This window comes from Mauremys mutica, chromosome 9 (assembly GCF_020497125.1).
Source record: "Mauremys mutica isolate MM-2020 ecotype Southern chromosome 9, ASM2049712v1, whole genome shotgun sequence".
In the NCBI taxonomy this organism is placed as follows: domain Eukaryota; kingdom Metazoa; phylum Chordata; order Testudines; family Geoemydidae; genus Mauremys; species Mauremys mutica.
Genome location: NC_059080.1, coordinates 102,289,873 through 102,311,084, shown reverse-complemented (window position 1 = coordinate 102,311,084; position 21,212 = coordinate 102,289,873). Strand labels below are relative to the sequence as shown.

The 21,212-nt window shown below is 46.5% G+C and overlaps 1 long non-coding RNA gene across 1 annotated transcript; it reads left to right on the top strand.

Moving 5' to 3' along the window:
- Positions 1-15,330: 15,330 nt before the first annotated feature.
- Positions 15,331-19,070, top strand: LOC123377069. Its single transcript, XR_006582069.1, has 4 exons — positions 15,331-15,434; positions 18,002-18,149; positions 18,401-18,503; positions 18,969-19,070. It is a non-coding gene; the product is annotated as an uncharacterized LOC123377069 (long non-coding RNA).
- Positions 19,071-21,212: the final 2,142 nt, after the last annotated feature.

The window sequence follows — 21,212 nt, the reverse complement described above, 5'->3', positions numbered from 1 at the left end:
TGCTTTCTGCACGAGAGACGCAAGGGGAAACGCCTCTAGGAGCCAGGGCCCTTGGGGGGCAGAGGAACTGCTTTGTTTGGATGTTTTGCCTACGTTTTGAGTTGGAGCTAATAACCTGCCCGAAGGGAAGGGCCTGACAGAGACTTGGGACGGGCCCCGAGCCCTTCTGGGCTGGTGACACTACCCTACAGAAGGGCACAACCATCATGTTTCAGAGCATGAGTCCATCTCCAGCTAATGATCAGGAAGAAACTCTCCCTGCATCCAGGCTATCCCGTAACTGCAGGGTCTCTTGCACCTTCCTCTGAAGCAGCTGGGGTTGGCCCCTGAAGGACACTGGACACTGAATTAGATGGACGTGTGGTTTGATCCAGTCTGGGAATTCCTGTGTTCTCAATTGTATCCTCCACCTTCAGGCTCACTGGAACCAGAAACTCCATCATTTACATGTAGAGGATGAGGATGGATGGGACCGATTTCATGAGAAAAGCATTCTGCCAGCTACACGAGAGTGCGAACCCCCAGCCAAATGGAAAAACAAGGCAGCGTTCAGCTCTTTAACAGCCTCCAGAGACATGCAGAAGAAATTTTTCCTCGTTTGTTCTCTGAACCTCAAACTACCCTTTGTAACAGGCCATTGCTGGACATGCTGTAGGGGAAAAAATGGTTCACGGGGAGAGCGCACCTCACCCAGAGACTGCCAGAGTTCAGTGTGGAAACAGACCGGGTTGTTGTTCATACAGACGAGTGAGTCTCTGGCTGTACAATAATGGACAGGCCTGGTTACTGTACGTTATTGCATAAGCTAATGGGGTCTGATCACATAGTCCCTCTTGCACGGAACTCCCACTGAAAGCAGAGGGAGTTTGCAGTGCTTGAAGAGGGCAGGGTGGTGGGGCCCAGATCTCTAGTAACATGAATGCACCATGACTGAGTGTGCCGTTTGGCCGGACAAGCTTTGATACTGCTCTAGTTCACTCCATCACACAAAGATGGAACCTTACCCAGAAGCAGTGACAGCACAGAGAGTAGCTGTCAATTCAGGCTCCCTCGGAGCTTTCTGATCAGAGCCGTGTGGGTTTTACAGTCGGCAGGTGATTGCTTTAAAGGCGTCTGTAGAAACATCCCCATTAAAAAAAGGAAAAAGAAAAAGGTTTAAGCAAAATAGCCCAGCTGAGGCAACCCAAAAAGGAGACTGGGCAAATCAGCCATTATCTTACAGGGACACCAAGCAGAGTTTGATTTGCCAAGGGTGGAGTGCTGAGCTGTGCGCCTCCAAACAGAGACAAATGACCATTTAACCTTTGGGGTGGAGAGGGACCCGCCCAGCTCAGTCCTCGGTCACAGACAGAGGAGGGATGACCATACAATGGTCTGTCTGAGCTGCAGTTGCCATCAGCCCAAAGCATGGGAAACCCTAAAGCTTACAACCAAACTGAGACAGATAGTGCCATCACCAATGGCACCAACGAGCCTGAGGATTAAACCATGGGTCGTGCGGCTGGAATCCCTCCTCTCAGCCTTTGAGATGGTCTTTCCAGGCTGACACAGAGGGCCAAACAGCAGGAGGTGAGAAGATTTTGCATTGGTGCTGCTCGTGTTGGAGTTGTTTGGTGGACAGGCCTTCAGTCTTCTAGGCTCAGGTGCCTTTTCCCGGTGCTAAATTCACAATAAAGGGGGTGGTGAGGAATAGTCATGGGACAAATAGACGTGTAGGGAGAACCCTGCCTCTAGCTTTTTCCATCCTGGGCATAAAGAATCGGTTTCACTGGCAAATGTGAGTTACCGGCTCAGAAGACCACCTGAAAATAACACTGACAGCTCCTCACTGCCACTGAGCCAGAAACGGAGCCTGACACACAATCTAGCATTCCACCAGCAAGCCCAAAGAGGACAGCGGTGGAGCTGAAACATAAATAGCGGATGACATTCTCCTTGCATTGTGCCCAGTAAATACGTTTGTCGCAGAAGACAGCCAGAGCAAGAGGATGTCCGTATCTTAATAGTGATGGAGAGCCTCTTTGTGTCCCATACATTAGAGAAATTATTCAAGAACAGCTCATCCTTGGAAAAATATTACTTTTGTGAGGCTGCCAAGTTCAGCGAGCACTCGGGTTATTGCCATGCAGGCGGTGGCGGGCGCAGTTTAAAGTTGCTCTGAGTATGTGTTCAACTTGCAAACTTGCTTTCAAATAAAATGTCAGAGCACGGCTCTGCGCAGTGGAGCGGCCGCCACTCGCTGCATTATCCCGGCTTCCCCACGCTCTAGAGATTCAACGTCTCACGCTGCTTATCCCGCATCATCTCCCCATGACACACTAGCTAGACTCAGGCTTCTAAAAGTGACTAGAGGCTTTTGGGTGCCCGGCATGAGACTCTGCAAAGGGGCTTGATTTTCAGAGGACGGGCGCTCAGCCCTTTCTGAAAAGCACCCCTCTCTTTAAGGCATCCCAAGCTGGCACCCAAAATCACTAGCCCCTTTTGAAAATCTTGGCCTACATAGCCCTTGTTGCTGATTAATAGATATTGAAATATGCCTTCAGAAGCATTGATGGGAGAGGACCAGGAGTCAGCATGAATGAGACTTTACAGAGAATTCCTGGCTGTTAATATTTGTTTATTTTAGCAGCCCACGGTGGCACAATCATACTCCTCCCTCATCCGAGATCTCACTATGCCTTGCAAGCATTGAGCCATTTGGACTCAAAACACCCCTGCAGCTTATGTAAAGTAGGACTCCCATTTTATAGATGGGAAAACTGAGGCCCAATGAGTTTGAGACCACTTGTTCAAGGACACACACAACGTCAGCAGCACACCTGGGAACAGAAGTGGCATCCCTGCCTCCCAATTCTGTGGCTCAACCACAACGTTGTCCTGAGTGGACAGTAGGTGTGAATTTATCTCTCGGATCTTGTCTGCCCCAGGGATATCCCTGATCCTGGTGTTTCTAGCCAGCGTTTGTACCGATTTAGCTAACCAGGATCCAGACATTCCCTCTACAGTGACATAGCTGGATAAAGGAATGTCACACCTTTGCACACCATCCCTGAGGCTGAGCATGCGGCACTCACTGCTGCAGTAAACGTGAGCTCTGTTCAGACAAGCTAGTCCTCAGGGGTTGCAATAAAAACATTAATGCCATCTCTGTTACTCTGTGCCCCCCTCCCATCCCCCAGGAGCAGCTGTCATTTCAAAGTGGGTAAAGGCTGGGGAGAGAGCCCAGGCACACGGCCTTCTAGGTGAAAAATAAAGAGCTGAATTCACCTGAGGTGTTTCATACCTTTTTGTCCCTGGGAAGCAGCCTTTGTATGGTTCCTGCAACCACCTCCTCCCAATAGCAGCCGTTCCAGACATATGCACAGCTTTACAAACCTCCTCATCATATGGTCTTGCCAGCACACTGCATCAGGCTACCAAGTCTCTCACCTGTGGGAGCTCCCAACCCATCCTTCACGTTCAGCTGCAAAGGAGGAGACAGAATTCTGGAGCACAGGTGGCTGGCGTGCAGAGAAGTATGGGAGGTGGCATCTCTTGCTAAGGTCACCAGAGCATCCTGTCGCAGGTGACACCTGGCTGCTCTCTTATTTCTGAGGCTGCCTGAGATCCTTGTAGGGTGTGATGTGAATGGCTCGGCATTTCAAACTCAGGGCCCGATGCTGAGTTGCAGGTGCTCAGCACTTCTCGGGCTCAAGTCCCAGTTCCTTCAGAGTATGTCCTGACAGGCAAAAAGGGGGTGGTTTTCAATCTAGGCTTTTCAGCCTAGGCTACAACACAGCCAGCTAACCTGGCTTCAGACTTCAAAGCCTGCATCTCGCCAAGGCTTTCCAAGCCTGCTACGCCAGCTCGGCTGAGCTAACGCCACTTAGAAATCCACTGCAATAGCCTTTGCACAGGAGGCTGGATTGACACGGCCAAGCCTCCCGCAAGAACTGAAGAGGAGAGTTTTCCCAGCACCGTGCGCCATGTTGCCCTGGAGGCAGGCACAAGCTCAGACATTGTGGGACGGGCACTCCTGTAGTAAAGGCGAGATTAGTACAGATAAATTCAGGCCAGGTGGTGGTTCCCGCAGCTCCCCACGGCAGCGTGATGCCATGTCAGCCCGTCTCAGTGTATGAACATAAAAGAACTCAATGGTGAATCTGTTAATGCAATGAGGAAAGAGAGGGACTGGGTTGGAGAGCCCAAGCCTGGGGAGGATAATGGCTCTTAGCCATGGGAACGTAGGCCCAGAGCTCCCAGGGACTGGGGCACCCGGCTCCCAGAGGTGCTGACTTTTGTTTTTGCTGGTGGGTGCTTTCCGCCTTCCAATTTCACTGTGCGCCATGTACGTGCTTCTGCCACCTACTGCTGGCTCGTGGGTGCTGAGCACCCCCTTATTTTTTTTTTCAGTGGGTGCTTGAGCTCTGGAGCACACACACAGTTGGTGCCTATGCCGGCTCCCATTGATTTCAATGGAAGTTAGGTGCCAAAATACCTTTGAGGATCTGGGCCCTAGGGCTCCCCTTGGCAGACAGACCATTAGTCCATCACTCAGAGAGCTCACCAATACATAAGAACAGCCAGATTGTGTCAGACCAATGGCCCATCTAGCCCAGTGTCCTGTCTTCCAGCGGTGGCCAGTGCCAGGTGCTTCAGAGGGAATGAACAGAATGGGGCCATCATCAAGTGATCTATCCACTGTCATCCAGTGTCAGCATCTGGCAGTCAGAGGCTTAAGGACACCCAGGGCATGGGGTTGCATCCCAGACCATCTTGGCTAATAGCCATTGATGGACCTATCCTCCAGGAATTTATCTAGTTCTTTTTTTAATCCAGTTATAGTTTTGGCCTTCACAAAATCCTCTGGCAACGAGTTCCACAGGTTGACTGTGCACTGTGTGAATAACCAAATAGGGTAGGGAGAGAGAACAAAACAAGGACTCTTCTTTCTTGGGAGCACAGCAGGTGACCTCTTGTATGGTAGAAAGAGACGTGAATGCTCTGCCATATAGCCTTCTTCCTGGAGATGACAATTATATGATCGAGGCAATATTTTCAGCTGCTATTTCTCCCCAACTTAACACATCCAGTTAGCACCTCTGAGACACCATCAATCAACATTTTTAAAGGAAGGAAGAAAGGAACTTCTCTCTTTAGGCTTTATCAGTGAATGCAACAATATTCTTGTTGTTAGCTTGACTCAAAAAGCACATTATCATCATCTCTGAAGCGTTCACTTCAAAATTAGTGGAGTACAATAAAGCTCAAATAACCACTCTCAGCTGAGCTATGAAAGCAGCAATTTAGCTCAGCCTGGGGCTAGCATGTCTAATAAAAGCAAACTTTCCCCCCATGATGTAATGCAGATAGTCCTAATGGACTCCCTCCCGCCCCAACCCCTTTTACTTTTAACAGCTGCAGCAAAGCAACTTGCTATTATATCTTCAATTAAACAGACTATGGAGCTTTCGGGGGTTCTGGTGTGGCAATGTTGTCTGGGCAATAACATTGCTAGTGCCAAGTTAATTAACTGACGGGTGCCAAATTTTAAGGGAACACAAAATAGCAGTGGAATCCCTGGATTTTCCCTCCAGATAAATCCCTCTTGCTGAAGTTGAAGGTGACATGGAAAAGAAACCATCAAAAGCTACTTTACTTGGTGGGGCCACATGAGGGGCTCTGCTAGACAAAGTTAGGTTCTTACTGGGCTCAATCTGTCTCTCGTGCATCCCCTCATACGAGCATACATTTGAGAGGGTGGGGGACAAAGCCACGGAAATGGCTGTTGTCTTGAGGCTGGCTCCATTGCCTCTCCTGGAAGCCCTGCACAAAGCCCCATTGCTTGAGCCGAGCATTCGGCTCTTAATGAATAACGAAGGCAAAGGAACCGAGTTGTCAAATAAACGAGTGGTAACTATGTCAAGGATGGACCCAGATGAAGGAATAGCTTTCTGCAACAATATGTCAATGCAGCACACTCTGTGGGGACAATTATTACTTTAATTCAGCCACATCATGCATTATTAATAGGATCTTCCAACCTCAAAACCCCAGGCAGTCTTAAAACCGACCTATGATACACTCCTCAACAGGAAATAGGCAACCATCCATCATGGGTGATGGACTGCACAGGTAAGTCAATGTCCCTTTCAGACTGGATTTGTTCTGGCATGCATACAAAAGTCCCACTCTCCCCCACTCCCCCAGCTCCCTCCCCCAAATATCCTGTCAGGTCAGGAGCAGTATTTCCATAACTCCAGTAAATAAGCAGGGTAACCACTTGATGGCTGCAGAAAGTTTCCAGGTGAGTCCTGCGGAATGCACCTGCTGCACTGATGAAACATATCAGGTGTATGCCAGGAATCCAACAGTGTAAGCAGAATGGCCGCAGAACAGGTGGTAGCTTGGAAGATCAGAGGATAAAAGGTTAATAATTGTGAGAGGAGAGGGGAGGCTCTTTCATTTCTTTACTGTTGCTGAGTAGAAGTAGGAGCTTTGTAGTTCCTCTTGGAGTTACTCCCTTACTTGTGTTAATACAAAGATAACAGTTTACCCAGTTCCTGATTTAAAACATTAGCTTAAGTGTCCTTGCCAAATTCAGATTTGGGTAACTACATGCTGCTGCCCTACATTCCTTCTGCAGTTTTATATGCAGTAGCATATTTCTTTATTTCTTGTCTTCAGCTGATGTGTAGTGTTGTTATATGCTGTTAAACAGCTGCCAGGTCCACTCCAGAAGTGGGTGCATTTCAGGAGTAAGTGATAGAGAGATGAGCCAGAGCTGGGACTTCCTATATTTTGGGGGAAGACAATTCTGACTCCAAACCAGGATCCAGATCCAAATTTCATGGCTGGCACTTATAGGGTAAAACAAAACCCTTGCTTCAAACACCCCAAATGTGTGTTTTCTCAGGGGGTTGAGGGAGAAGAGGGAAGGTTAGAGGATGAGGAATGTCAAACTTTAAATCCAGATCTGAGCTCTGTGACTTGGGCTCATCACAAACTGTGCATATATTACGGAGCGCTTTAGGGTCTTCCCTGGTGATGTATGAATAGTATTGACTGATTCAACACCAAACTGAGCTGGTAAATGTAACCGCATCTGAGCCTGGCCCAGGAAATGCTGCCAAATGAAACAGGGTGACAGAGTGTTTGCCATGATGGAGACGTGTGGTTAACGTGTTACAGAAAACCAGACAGTTAGACAATATTAGCAGAGGTATAATAAAGGCCTTCATCAGAGAGGCAGAGGAGAGTGTGTGTGTGTAAGGCCACAGTTGGTTCTGAGTGCTCTCAGAGAGGCTGCACGTGACACTGGACATTCAGTGCAGTTCATTTGTCTAACGCATACAGCTGGCCTGAAAGACAACGTTGTTGAGCCGGCTTGCAGCGAAGGGCGCCCCTTGCACTTCTGTTTGTCGCTGGGAAGTCTACACTCTGACATTTGCTATCATTAAAAACGAGCACGGAAAGTTTCTGCTCTCTGGGCTGAGAAGATTCTGGAGGAAACATTAGGTGGCATGTAGCTCTGCTAAGAGGAAGCCAGGCACCTAATGTCAATGATACGTACAGCCACATTCAGTTCATTAACTCATCTTCAGCTCTTTCTTTTACCGAACAGCTCTATGCTTTCTGCCAGTCTTAAGAGACAGATCAAAATTTGACCTAAAACTTATTACTTATTACATCCTTATGCCAGGGCGGAAACTCGTCTCTTCCATCCCTCTCTGATATTCGCTGTTGCCTCCATCTCCTGTATGGTGTTGAGAACCACAATTCTGCCCTTCCTGCTAAGGGTTGTTTCTCTTGGGCACCCTCATTTCCTCGCACCAGTTGGTTTCCACTAGACGGCTTTTTGTGGGAGTCTGGGTGTTGGCATCTGGAGTACATGCTCCAGTTATGTCCAACAAGTCCTTCTAATTCTAGTGGAGACAAGTTGCTGGCTGGGATTTCACAGACCTCACCATCCAAAAGACACGATCTTTCAGAGACACTTGTTTTCAGTGGCATCTCATTTCCTGTCTAACATTTGAATAGCTCTCCAGCTCTCGCAGCCGTAGATTCGTACTGAGATTATGATTGAGTTGAAAATTCTGAGTTTTATTTTGGCACTAGCTTTAATTTCCATGCATTGTTGAGTTCTGCGAATGCCGTGAACACCTTCCCTATCCTTGATGTCACTTCTTTCTTGAAGTCTCTGTTGGCTAGGATGGTGCTGAACTGTAAATGAACTGTGCTACTTTCTTGATGTTTTTTCCTTCTGAAATCACCTAAAATTTAGATTGCATAAAAATAAATGCAACATTAATATTAACATTAACATTAACAACACTCAAAAACAACCCCCCCAGGAAAAATGGAGCCCTAAAAGCAAATAAAAAATGTTCCCAGGATCTTATTTAATTACTATATAAAACATTTTTTAAAACCCTATAAAATCATTCCCTGCTGCAGCATTTCTAGCCAGAGCATTGCAATGTCGTGTCAGAGCTTGAAAGTGAACCTGATGAGAAAAGGGCTATGAATTCAAAGTGAAACTGAGTAGGTCGTTAGAATTATGCAAATAAGAGAGAGGCAAAAAATCAAAGACCATCAATAGTGAAAACAAATATGTTTCTCTTTTTATAGTGTTAATAATCTAAGATGTTATTGGCAACCGATCATTTCTTTTTATTTAATTTTTTTTGGTAAATGGTTATTACAGTATGATCAAACCCAAGCGTTAAAAATCCATGGTGTCAGACCCCCAGAACCATTAGATTGGCTTTATAAGTGTGAGATTGAAAAGGAAACAATACATTTTAGGTTCTTTTTATTTGCATTTTGGGCGTTTAGGATGCATTTGGGTCACATTTTCAAGCTTTTCTCTACAACCACGTGTGACCCAGGAACCTTCTGATGCCAACTGGCAAAGGGGATACATATGATTTCACAGGCATCCTATAGGTCCAATATTTACATAATAGTGAGCCAAAGGGCAGCATGTCAGATCTCGTCCAGCACTCAGTAATGCACTCGTTCTCCTAATCATTGCAAGATGGATGGATGGATGATATTTAAGAAGTTATGTATCTATACTGAAAACTATGTTCTTAAGCCAGGTCTTTAGGTGATAAAGAGTTTCCACCAGGCAGAAGGTCATAGACACTTAGCTCTCTGGCAGCCCACTGTATACTGTGTCTCATAATGTAAATCTATTTGCATTACTGAGCCTGATGCTAATGAATGACATCATGTGAGAGAAGGTCTGCAGGGGGAAAAAACCCAACAGCAGGGGGTATCCTGTTTACAAGTAAAGACAATGGATTTGGGGGCTATAACTGGCATGCTGAAGAACACCTGGGGACCTTCATTGAGGAGATGAACTGCCAGCATGTTCTGTCTCATGAAAGGAGGGTCACAGCCAACTTGGCCGGAAAATGCTGCAAAGATTTTGGGTGAGCTTAACTTTATTAGACAGGGGACTAGCTTGTTAATTAAATCTAGGCTCTAGAATGAGTGTTATGATTTTACTTGACATGTAACTATCTGTGTCCACTTTACGTGCTACCTCTCAAATCCTTATGCTTTGCTAAATAAACTTCTACATGATTTCACTATACGCATATATCTAAGTGCTGTGTGTTAAACAGTTGTATGCAGTGTGAGTCCCAGGAGATTATTGTCAAGGAATGGGCCACCCAAACAGCCCAAGAGAACCTGCTTCAATCCAGAAATAAAACCCCCTCTGACCGCAGACACCTAGTTGTCACCTGCCACCCCACACTGGAACCCAGACAGGGTATCAGCAAACAGTTTCTTTCTTTGGGCCTTCAAACACCCTCCTGTGACACTGGACCAGAGCAACCAGCGGGCTACATGGCCCAAATTCAACATTTAAAGACATATTAGAGAAGTATGTAAATGGTAATTAGGGCCATTCCTGATAAATAGCTAACAAAGCCGGGTTAGATAGACTAGCGCTCTGAAATGTAAACCTGTATTGGCCACACTTCTTATTTCTATAGCACTATAAGTTGGCATGATCCTTGAGAGACCCGTAAAAGACAACGTCTCCACCCAATGAGCTCAGCCTTAGTCCCACTGAAGGATGTCATTAAGGGATATGCCTAGTAGTAATGTTTTGAAAGATCAGGTTCTAAGGTATGAGGGATAATGGACAAACCCCTAGAGCTTAAAAACAAGTAGCTACAGCAATAACATAACGCAGCATCTTGCACAACGCTTAAGAGCTACTGCAGACATCTTGCATCCTGGCATCTTGACAGTTAACTTGATTTTTCTACGTGTATTTTTAACCTGACAATACTAGACAAAAAAAGACTATTTTGGTTCTGCTTTGATTCCTGGGCTTTGTTAGACCTTGGGGGAGTGGAGAAGAGAAGATAAGCTGGCCTCAAAGCCTTCTTTCTTTTGGGTTTATATCTACCAGCCTTGCTGCTTATCATTGCGCCATTTAACTCCCTCTCTATTAAGCAAAAAGAAGGAGAAAAAATAGACGTTGTCTAGCCAACCCTTGAACTCCTTTGTACGGGAGACAGGCAGAGCTCAGACAGTGCGAGGGTCTGCTGGGATAAGCACCCTCAAGTTGAGTCACTTATTTAAGCTGGCCAAACCTTTTTGAGACTGAAAAATGGGGCTGGTTACCACATAGCAGCAGCCTCTCTGGAGGTTTCTCTAGGCACGACAAATGGTTGTGTCCATCAACCCTTTTGCTGAGTCACCTTTTAAGAGCTCTCAGAGCCTGCCAGCAATAGTCATCGGACAGGATAACTTTCGGGCTGGCAGCTACTGAATTTTCGCTCTGATTATATAATAAAAGGCATTCGCCCATCTCAGTATTTATCTAGGTTTTGTCTCAGTCTAATCTTATCCCAAGGTTATTCCATGCAGTCGAGGGGACCGTGCTAAGAGAAAGGGGCTCCCTTTTGGAATGTGACGCTCAGTAATTACCTGCTTTGGTGTCTAATTATGACCCAACTACTAAGTCTCAAAGCAGGCCAGGGTTCAGCCTGAGTGTGGGGGAAAGATTGGGGTGGGATTAGTGCTTGTGAAGGCCTTGTACCAAAATGCGTGACCCTCTGCTACCTGAGCTCAGGAGAGCAGCTCAGACTAACAGCCTCCTGGCTCGAATGGGAGGGTACTGAAAGGGTGAAGGGTGCTTAGCAGAAGACACCGTCTCTGTCCTGAGGAGGGGACAAACTAAATTTCAGACATGACACAAGGGAGGTTGGCAGAACGAGGGGTGTAGGGGGACAGACCGTGCAGCTCCTCTGTGGAGATGCATGAGCATCATGGGGGGTTGCGTTCAGGGTTTTATAAACGAGCAAAGATTAAGATCCAGGACAGAATGTTGGAAACTCATTTACTGTGGGCCCTGCCGAAGGACTGAGAGTTGCCATGAGGGATTTAGAGACAAAATCTAACGCTGACCGAAGTCAATGAAAAGGCTCCAATTGACATTGGTGGGCTCGTGCCCTAGCAGAGAGGAGAGCTTGCTGGAGCAGAGCGAGGAGAGTGTTCCATGGAGAAGAAATGAAATGCATGGAAAACACAAACAAACACACAGAAGATGTGAGGGGGGGAAATGGACCAATGGGGCATCAGGGCTCTTGCTTTGGGCTCTCACTGCTCCCCTTGCTCCAGCTACCCCCAAACCTGTTCCTCTTCAGTGCACTCTGCAAATCATTAGCAATGTCCCTAGACTTGTGCAGAGAGGGGCGTCAAGGGGAGAAGGGGCAGGGGTGCCAGGGGATTGGGTAGGAGGGTGGAGTTGGCACATTGGTTCAATTTGTACTTTTTGGTGCACGTTTTGCACACAAAGTTGCCCGGGGTCCTAGCGTGTGGGCGAAGTGACAGAGATAGAGCCCTGGCTCCGAACATCCCAGCACTGCACGGCAGCCGAGATCTGGATCTAGAGCTGAACTCTGAGGCTCAGGCCACTCTCTAGACTGGGTTCTTGTTTCATCCAGATTGGTTTGTTATTTGCTTCAGTGCCTTTCCTCTACTGTGTCTGGTGCCTGCTCTGCAGGGAAAACCTCCGCTGGAATTTTCCAATTTGGCTTCATGCCCTGATTTGGGAATTGTGCCCACTAGATTCCAATCTCGCAACTTCTCCGCTTCTGCTGGAATTAAAGCCCCGCTAGAGAGGATATGTTAGATCTCCTCCGGTCCGGTGAGAGACCCCTGCCTCTTTGACCTCGTGTCCTGAGGAAAAAAAACAAACCAATGGTCCCGGTGCTTGCAGCCACTTACGGCCCTGCAATCCCCCATGAAGTGATTGGCCCTGCCCTGCTCACAGCAAGGTCACTGAAGCAGTCAGTGCCAGGTCATGTCCTCTGACCTTCTCTCACTACTGGCCTTGCACCTTCTTGGAGGCAAGGCGACGTTTAGCAGCCTTCTCTTATAGTGTTGTTTTGTGCTGCTCACTGAGCTGCAATGAGTTATGGCTGGGGGTCTCTACCTCACCCAAACTACTGCGCAAGTGGTCGATGAGGGCTCGAAAGAGTCAGCGACATGCTGTTCTATGGGAAATACGGGCTCCGGCCGAGTGGTTCTGATTCCTTTATTCATCTAACGGGCGCAGAGGGAGAGAAGAGGCGCATGGTTTTCCACACTTTTTCGAATTATAATAATTTTACAGATAGCAACTGAAAAATCCCAAACTAGCTCATAGAAAATAATCATGTGTTCTACCTCGGTGTAATGCAGCCATTGCTGGGGTGGAGGATGACAGCCAACAAGAGACAGCACAATAGCAGTGGGGAAAGACATTTTAGCTTTGGAGCAAATGCTCACTCTTAGGGAAAGTGCCTTGAGTTTGTGAATACCCACAGAGAACAGACAGGACCTTGGGGGATCCTGGGCCTAACCCCTCGTGGGACGCAGGGGCTGTAATACAGAAAGATAAAACACTACGCTATCCCTGTCATGTTGACAATTTGTGGGTCCAAGGAGTGCAGTGGTTTCAAACCTGAAGCTTCCACCTCTAAGCTATCTGCTCCTCTAGTTAATTGCTACTCCTTTTTCTGCTCTGTTGAAAGAGAAGTCAATGCTCACATATCAGGGAAGAAAATGAAAATGATCTGTCAGCCTGGCAAGGTGATTCATTCACTTAGGACAGCAGGAACAACAATCTCTTGTGGCCCAGCATAGTGAGTCTAGGAGGGAGCCAGCGTCCATGTGAGTAAATATTTAATGTTTTACTATGCCACAAATTAGGGCTGTGTTCCCTCCTACAATGAATTAACTGAATGCTCTGCAGTTTTAGAGGAAGCCTTTTCAGATTTCTACTGACCAGACCTGCAATTACCCTGTCCCCATTTAATTGCTCAGTTTGATAAATAACACAGTAGATAGATTTTGTGTGTGTGATTGGTGGGTCTATAGGAGTGGAAGTATCGGATTTCTGCTACACATACCGCCCGGGGCTTGTGTGCTATTAATATTCCACTGGCACCTTGAGCTCCCAGCTGAAAGAACACCCATTGTGCTAGGTGCTGTGCATTCATATGGTAGTAGACAGTCCCTATTACAAAGAGCCTATAATCTAAATAGACAATACAGACAAAGGAAGCATGATTATCCCCATTTTACAGATGGGAAACTGAGGCACAGAAAGATTAAATGACTTGCCCCAGGTCAGACTAGCAGTCTGTGGCAGAACCAGGAATTGAATCCAGGCCTCTTTACTCCTTGTCCAGTGCATTAATCTTTACCTGATTAGAAATGTGCTATTATTTTGCCTCTATTTTCACTGTGCTTTTACACACTGGAAAAGGGTCCACAGACCATCAAAGAGATGCTCTTTAAAGGTCTATTTAAATCCTAGTAAGTGTTTTGCACAATAATTTATTCTTGTAATTAAAAGATTTAGTAATATTTTACATACTGCCATATATTTAAACAACACTTTACCATGGAGTAAAATATGTTCCCTGCTTCCAGGAGTTCCTAGAGTAAATATCCCCAAGATCACAAGTATTTGTACAAAGCTTGAATGCCTGTCTCTGCAGTGTTTCTATTGGCTAGAGGAGTGACTGGGAGCAGACTAAAAAGGATACATTGTTTCAACCATTGTACTAGTCTGCAATGAATCTGAGGCAGAACTATAGCAAAAAGCACTTTGAGAGCTACATAGAAGGGAGCTGTGTGGTAGCTGCTTTGAATTTCATGACTAACTATTCTGTTCATCTGTAGTAGAGAAAGGCCACAACGAAGGATAAGCATTTGATAAGGAAATCCAACTGAGAGTTGCTGGTGTTTTTCAGTCCATATCTGTTTTACATTCGATGGTTCCCCTATAGACTTTAAAGGATTTCTAGAAAAGAGAGTGCAGGAAATTAAAAGAAAGAGCTACAAGAGTTTGGAATTAGACAGCCTGAGTTTGTTAATTTCCAGAGGCCTCACTGCTGCCCATCACACCAAAAACCAGTGCACATCCCCTTCATGGCAGGAGTTGTACTTGCTCCATATCTCACCCCTACCTACAAAACTGCAAAGTGCGCTACCAGCCCCTCTGAGCCCTCACAAATATTTCCAGCTCCTTCTCCTCAACCAGCCCCCCATAAAGCTGAGCCACCACTCAGCTGCCTTAGCCACAGGTTTGCTATATAACCTTGTGCAGCTGGCCTGCCCATCCCCTGGCCAATCGCAGGGCGACAGCAATCATGCTGTGCAGGTTATCCCAGGCACTACAATTAAGCCTAATCAGCTGTATCCTATAAATTAACTTCTAGAGGAGCTTTCACTGTTGGGCTTGTAAATTTTGATTTTAAAAGCTAGCTAGAGAAAACCCAACTCTCCTGCCTTCTTGCAGTTTGTCCCAAACACCCACAAGCCAGGGAACACTTAGACCTACAGGGATCTCACAGACCTGTTTCCCTGAACCAAGACTCCTAATAAAACCCTGATTTCTGTGGCCCTGAACCAAGCAGGGATTTTGATATTGCAACCCTCAGCATCATGAGGCCAAACTTTTAGGCTCCTAGAAATACCCCAGGACCACACTGCTAGCCACAAAGCCACCTAGGCTCCCTGTACGACAAGCAAGGAGATACAGGCACTTCAGACTGCGATCCACAAAGCTGGCATGCTAGGGGGTGTAGTCAATGATTTTAGTTTATTGTTCATTTCTTGTGGGATGTTATGACTAACTAACCTGTCAGGGCACATGTTCCTAGAGACTCTCAGTCTGAAGCAAGGAGCAGAGGTGACTTTCTCTCTTTTAAGCTTGAAACTGTAGCCACTGTAGATCCAACCCACAGAGGTGTAGAACCACATTGCTAACTTCTCGTTAAATAAAATGAAAGGTTACAGCAGGGAGCCATCTAAGCTAGCCAGAGGGTGATGCCGATGCCGCTGAGCTGGTGTGTCCAAAGCACCCTGCCCCTCTCTGGGAGTTCTAGTTGCTGGAGGCACCTGGCTCTGTCATGATGCAGGAACCAAAACAGGTAAGCAGCTGCCTAACTCATACGTGGGGCCCAAGCCGGTAGGTGTGTCCAGAGGCCTCTAGCTCTGTACAAAAGAGCAGGGAGGAGGGAGTTAGCTTAGTGGTTTAGGGGCCTCACCTAGGAGCTGGGATATTCCCCCGGTTCAAGACCTCCCCTCTGCCTGCTGAAGAGAAAGGATTTGACTAGGGACCCGCTACCTCTCAGGTGAATGCAATAACCACTGAACTACAGGAAATTCTGATGCAGGGTCTCTCCTGTTGTAGTTGGGTAATTGAGTATTTATTGGTCCGGAGGAAGAGTATGAATGACTCTGTAGGCTAGTGCAGTGTTGTTCTAGCCTTGTCAGTACTAGGATATTAGCGAGACAAGGTGTGGGGGGGGTCATACCTTCCATTGGACCAACCTCTGTTGGTGAGAGAGACAAGCTCTGGTGCTTACATTGCACTCTTCTTCAGGCCTAGAACGCCCACCTGAGAGGGGGCAGAGCCTGTTCAAATCCCTTCTCTCCAGCAGGCAGAGTGGGAACTTGAACCGCTGGCCTCCTACATCCCAGAGGAGTACCCGAATTACTGGGATACAGGTTATAAGCCAGGCCCTCCCCCTGCTGGATGATTTGTGTGGAATGAGGGGGTCTTTGAATATGCCAACCGGATCGGGCCCTGCAGGCGAGACAGATGCTCTTCCACTCACCTTCCCTGGGTATGTGCGTCGCCTGGAGTGAGGCAGCAGTGCCAATGCTCACAGGCAGGAACATTTGCAGTGGAAATGTCGGCGCTGAGTGAGTTTTGGTGCCTACGGGGCTTGGGAGCAGCAGCTGAGCGAGGGTTTTGTGGTGTCTAAAAACAAGATGTAGGTGCCCAAGTCTGGGGGTTGTGCCCTTAAGTGCTTTTGTCGATCCAGGCCTGTCTGTCTAGCTAGGTTTTATCCATGCTGGAGGACGGCTCTTACAGCTGTGCTGTTGTAGGGGGATTCTACAGAAGATAACTCTGGATGTACAAGGGTGGAAATGTGATTAGACTCCGGCCCAGTAATGGCACATGGATATCTCTGCATGCCGCAATGTAGAATAGATAGGGAGAGGAGTAGGGCTGGGCAGGGGGAGTGTCAAACATTTTAACAGGATCTTGGTTACTGAGGAGACTCAGAAAAAGCAAGAATGTGAAAATGGGCTGGATTCACAAATGACCCTTTCCTCCCAATCCTTAGCTATTGAAATCAGACCATTTGATTGATGGATGAACTTTCTATTGAGTGATTTAGAGGAAACAATCAATAGCGGGCAATTCTATGTGAGGCAATTCTAAGTGAATAGTAATAATATCAGGGATAACTTTTCAGACAACTTGCAAGAAGAAAGTACAAAGATGTCAATAAATTCCACAATCTATACAGCCTTATAAATAAAAGTCCACTGATGATCTGTAATAACAGTCCAAATCACTGTCCCTGACAATGGAGTTTGGGGCCACTGGTGTTTTTGCAAGGGTACTGTAGGTCAGTTATATTGAGGCTGGAGGGCTGAGGGCTATATGGAGACATTATTTTAATGCTTATGCTCAAGGAGGTGAATGCTGCCTGACTCCGTTGTAGGGGTAATGCTGCATATTTGCAATATACAGCTCCTTCCATCTAAGGAACTCGAGCATTAATTAATTCAGTGCTGCAATACCCCTCCCAAGTATTAGCCTGTTTTAAAGATAAGGAAGTTGAGGCAAAGAGGAGAGAAGTGACTTATCCAGCAGCAGACTGTAGATCAGTGTTAGAACTCAGGTTCCTTGATGCCTTAGTCCCATTTTTAACCACTTGATCACTGATCCGCTGGCCTCCCGTAACCAAGATGAGCAGGGATTCAGCTGCTGCCACCCAGGGAGATACTAAGCCGTACACGCTCTGGAGGGCACAACAGATTTAGCAGGGAATTTCACTCCTGAAGTGAAAAGCTCCCCAAATGCACTCACTGTGTAGAGTGGCTAGACTGGGAAAAGACCAAAAGAAGAATACAAATACAAGGCTGAAACGGAGCAGAGAGAATGACACAGAAATCCAGAGACACGGCGGTAAGGGGAGCAGAGAGAGGGAAATGCTGATGAACAAATAAGAGCCACACACACAAATACATGCCTGAGATTGGGTGCCCTGCTTAGGGAATCCTATTTCCCTTTCCCGGGTGTACGGTACATGGCTCCTCTGGGTAGACAAACAGCTTTGGTTTTGTTTAATAATGAACGTATTTCCCTTGGAATAAAAGTGAGTTTACATTCTAGAGGGATGTAGCTAACAGTTCCCAAAGTCAATGTAGTTCAGTGGTTTGAGCATTAGCCTACTAAACCCAGGGTTGTGAGTTCAATCCTTGAGGGGCCACTTAGGGATCTGGGGAAAATCAGTACTTGGTCCTGCTAGTGAAGGCAGGGGGCTGGACTCAATGACCTTTCAGGGTCCCTCCCAGCTCTAGGAGAGAGGTATGTCTCCAATAATTATTATTAGCTTTGCAACCCTCAAGCAACAGGTTGACAGCTTTGCGAGATTGCCTACTCCACAAGTTCCTCTAATTCTTTGCACTTTGGCAGTGATTTCAGGTGCTGCTGCTCAGAGTGACACCTGCACCAGCCACCCATGGCCGTGCCAGCAGGCAAGAAGTGACAGCTATCCATTTAAAGGCAGTAGAAGTGAGCAGTGGGGTTTTTTGCAGAAAACAATGGTGCTCACGGTACACCAGTAAGTGTCCATTCTAGGTTGGTGATCCTAGGAGACGATACGTTTTGAGTGCTCCTGAGGCAAATCCTGGAGTCCATCGTTAAGCTAAAAGAGCTTCTCTCAGGAGTGTAAGTGCTAAAGACTTTTGATTTTGGAGCTGATTCAATACCCAATCCTGTCCACACTAGCTGTGTTGCCTGTATTTACAAAGCCACAAACCTGATATGCTGTGTGTAGTAACACTTGGAACATTTCTGTTCTTCCTTGTCCAGATACCCATCAGCACTGTTTCCCCTGGCCCAGTCCAACCAGAATCCACCGTCCCGAGCATGTTTATACAGTCTGGAGCAACAACATGGCTCCCCATCATTGCAGGTGAGTCTCATACCGTCCTTCCGAGTCCATCAGGACAGAATTAGGCCCCAAGGGGATTTGCTTCTAGAGATTCTCCAGAAGCCAACTTCCCAAAATGCAGCTCCTGCTGATGCATCACATCAGCTCTCCTGACTTCCTTTAGAAGCCTGACCTAGGAACATAAATTCCCATCAAGGCTGACAAGGATATACCCTTTGTGGCAATAACTAACGCCGCTGATGTTTCTTTGTACAGAACATCCTTTTCGCTTTGGCATTGTGTGTATATCATTGAGATTATTAATGCATGAATCTCTCACTGATATTAATGAGGCTGATGCAAGCATACATGGAGGAATAGCCCCCTCTTCTTTGTGCATTTCCCACTCACTCTGCAGTGATCAGATAGTGATCACCAGCCTCCTCTTTGTCAGGAGAAAGGGTGATTTGTTGCAAAGGACTCATTTCTTAATGTCTTCACTTTCAGCAGAAAGCTCAAAACAGCATTACTCATCCCTTGTATTACAAGAAATATCCTAAAGAACAGTGTCTGCAGCTACAGCAGCCAGGATGGAAACACCTGTCAGGGATGGTCTAGATCATACTTAGTCCTGCCATGAGTGTAGGGGACTGGACTAGACGACCTCTCGAGGTCCCTTCCAGTCCTACAATTCTATGATGGCCATCAAACTAATCCTAATGCTTCATGGCACCAGCTGGAGTCCAGAAGGAATCTCTCTTCCATGACAAAGCTATTGTAAAAAGGGGCATGGTATAGTGATTGTGGTGACAGAAGGAGCAAAGGGAACCACGCTTTGACATATCCAGCATGGGCCACTGCTGAAGATGAACTACTAGCTATAATAGCAGACAGTCATAGGCAATCCAAAGAACATTAATACAAATAAAGTTAATATAATCTTCTCACCCTCTCCTCAATGCTCCGTCCTTCATAAAGCAATCCTAGAATTCAAGGTCAATGTTATTTTTTTTATACAGGAGATTACTGCCTTTGGCCATTTTTTAAAGGCACAGACTTGTTCTAAAGTGTTACGTTAATTACATCTAAAAATATTCCCAGCATTTTTCCAAAGCCTAAAGTCCAAGCTCTACTTTCCTTCAATGAGACTTTTTTTCCAGAATAAGGATTTAGTGGTAGCAGGGTCAAGCTCACCATTGTTCCAAGTAAAAGATGATCATCTATTCCTAGCACACTGAGACGTTCAATAATTCCATGCTCTCATGGATCAATGCGACATTGAGTCGAGGATCCTTCTCAGGAAACTCTCTGCCTTTAGCTCCCTTCCACTTAAACCAAAGATACTTTTTGCCTGGGTGCCTCAGCTGATCTCCGCTGCATGTATGAGTTCAGGAAAACAGTGTGATGGCACCCAGGACTGTTGTTACTCCCTGCTTCTTGCAAGAGGGAGTCTTCTTGTGGTAGCTCCCCTGCCACTGCCACTCAAGCATACATCTCACAATGCTTAAGAGTTTTGACAAGTTATGAGCTTTCTGTCGATATCTTATATGTTACTCTTTTGGGATATCCTGTGCTTGTTGTAGAGAGTTTGTCAGATGTGAGGTGAGAGCTGTTTGCAGAGAACAGGGGACTCTTTGCCAAGAGGTCTTTGTGTTGCAAGTGGATTGAATCCAGGCAGATGGGAACCACATTCCTCAGCGCTATGGCATGGTAAGATTCAGGGGCTATCTATAAGCCTGAATCTGGATGCACTGCTGGGTCAACAACCCTCTCTGAAGTTCAGCTCACGTGCTCATCCTGGTATACTTGTAAAAGTCTTCCAGTTGGAGCACTGATCTGCTCATTAATTTTCAGTGGACAAATGAGTACTTTGGAGCTACCATTTCTCATGTTCTGAGTCCTAGCCGTCAGCCTGGAGCTGGAAAGGTTTTGCAGTTTGCTTGGTGCATGACTCAGATTTTATTGGCACTGTAGCGCTGCAGTTAAATACTTAAAATAATTGTATGCTGCAATTGTTAAGTGACAGTCCTGGAGACTGAGGTCCTTGATTTATTCACAGGAAAGGTACAACACAGGTGGAAGTGCTGTAAGCATCACCATTTCTCCCAAACCCAACCCTCATTGCTATGCCTTTCTTTTGCCCCGGTGAGACCATCTCTAAGCGGGGAAAGGAAAGTCTGGTTTCCATGCTGATCTCAAGGTACAGCAGGGTACCAGTGAGGATAGCACTTTATATGATACAGACAATTATTCTCTGGGTGCTGTATTGAAACAAGCACCTAATGCCCCACAGATATTGAACATACCCAGCAGCAAGCAACTTCTGTCATTCTGAGCCTGGGCTGGATTCAACCTAATGAGCTAGAGGAGAAATGCTGTGCACTTCGCCAGCCAGTCACCGGAGCCAGCCGGTGCTCCCAGAACGCACAGCTAAGAGATACAGCCACAGAGTGTTCAGCCACTGAGCCGGGGCTGGGAACCCCGTACCATAAAACGTGCTGCATGAACTACTCTCCTCCCCACAAAAGTGTTTTCCTCCATTAATACAATTAATGACACAGTAATATCGGTTAGTTTTTCCTAAACTAATGAACTATCCAGCAAAGACTACCTATGGGGATTGAAGCATTAAAAACAGGCAGCCAATTAGAAAGCCCTGGAAACATTTTGCAATAACATTTCTAGGGCCATTGGCCAACAGTTCAAATGTGCAAGTCTGCTGATGTATGTCAAAGCAGGAGGAGAAGGAAA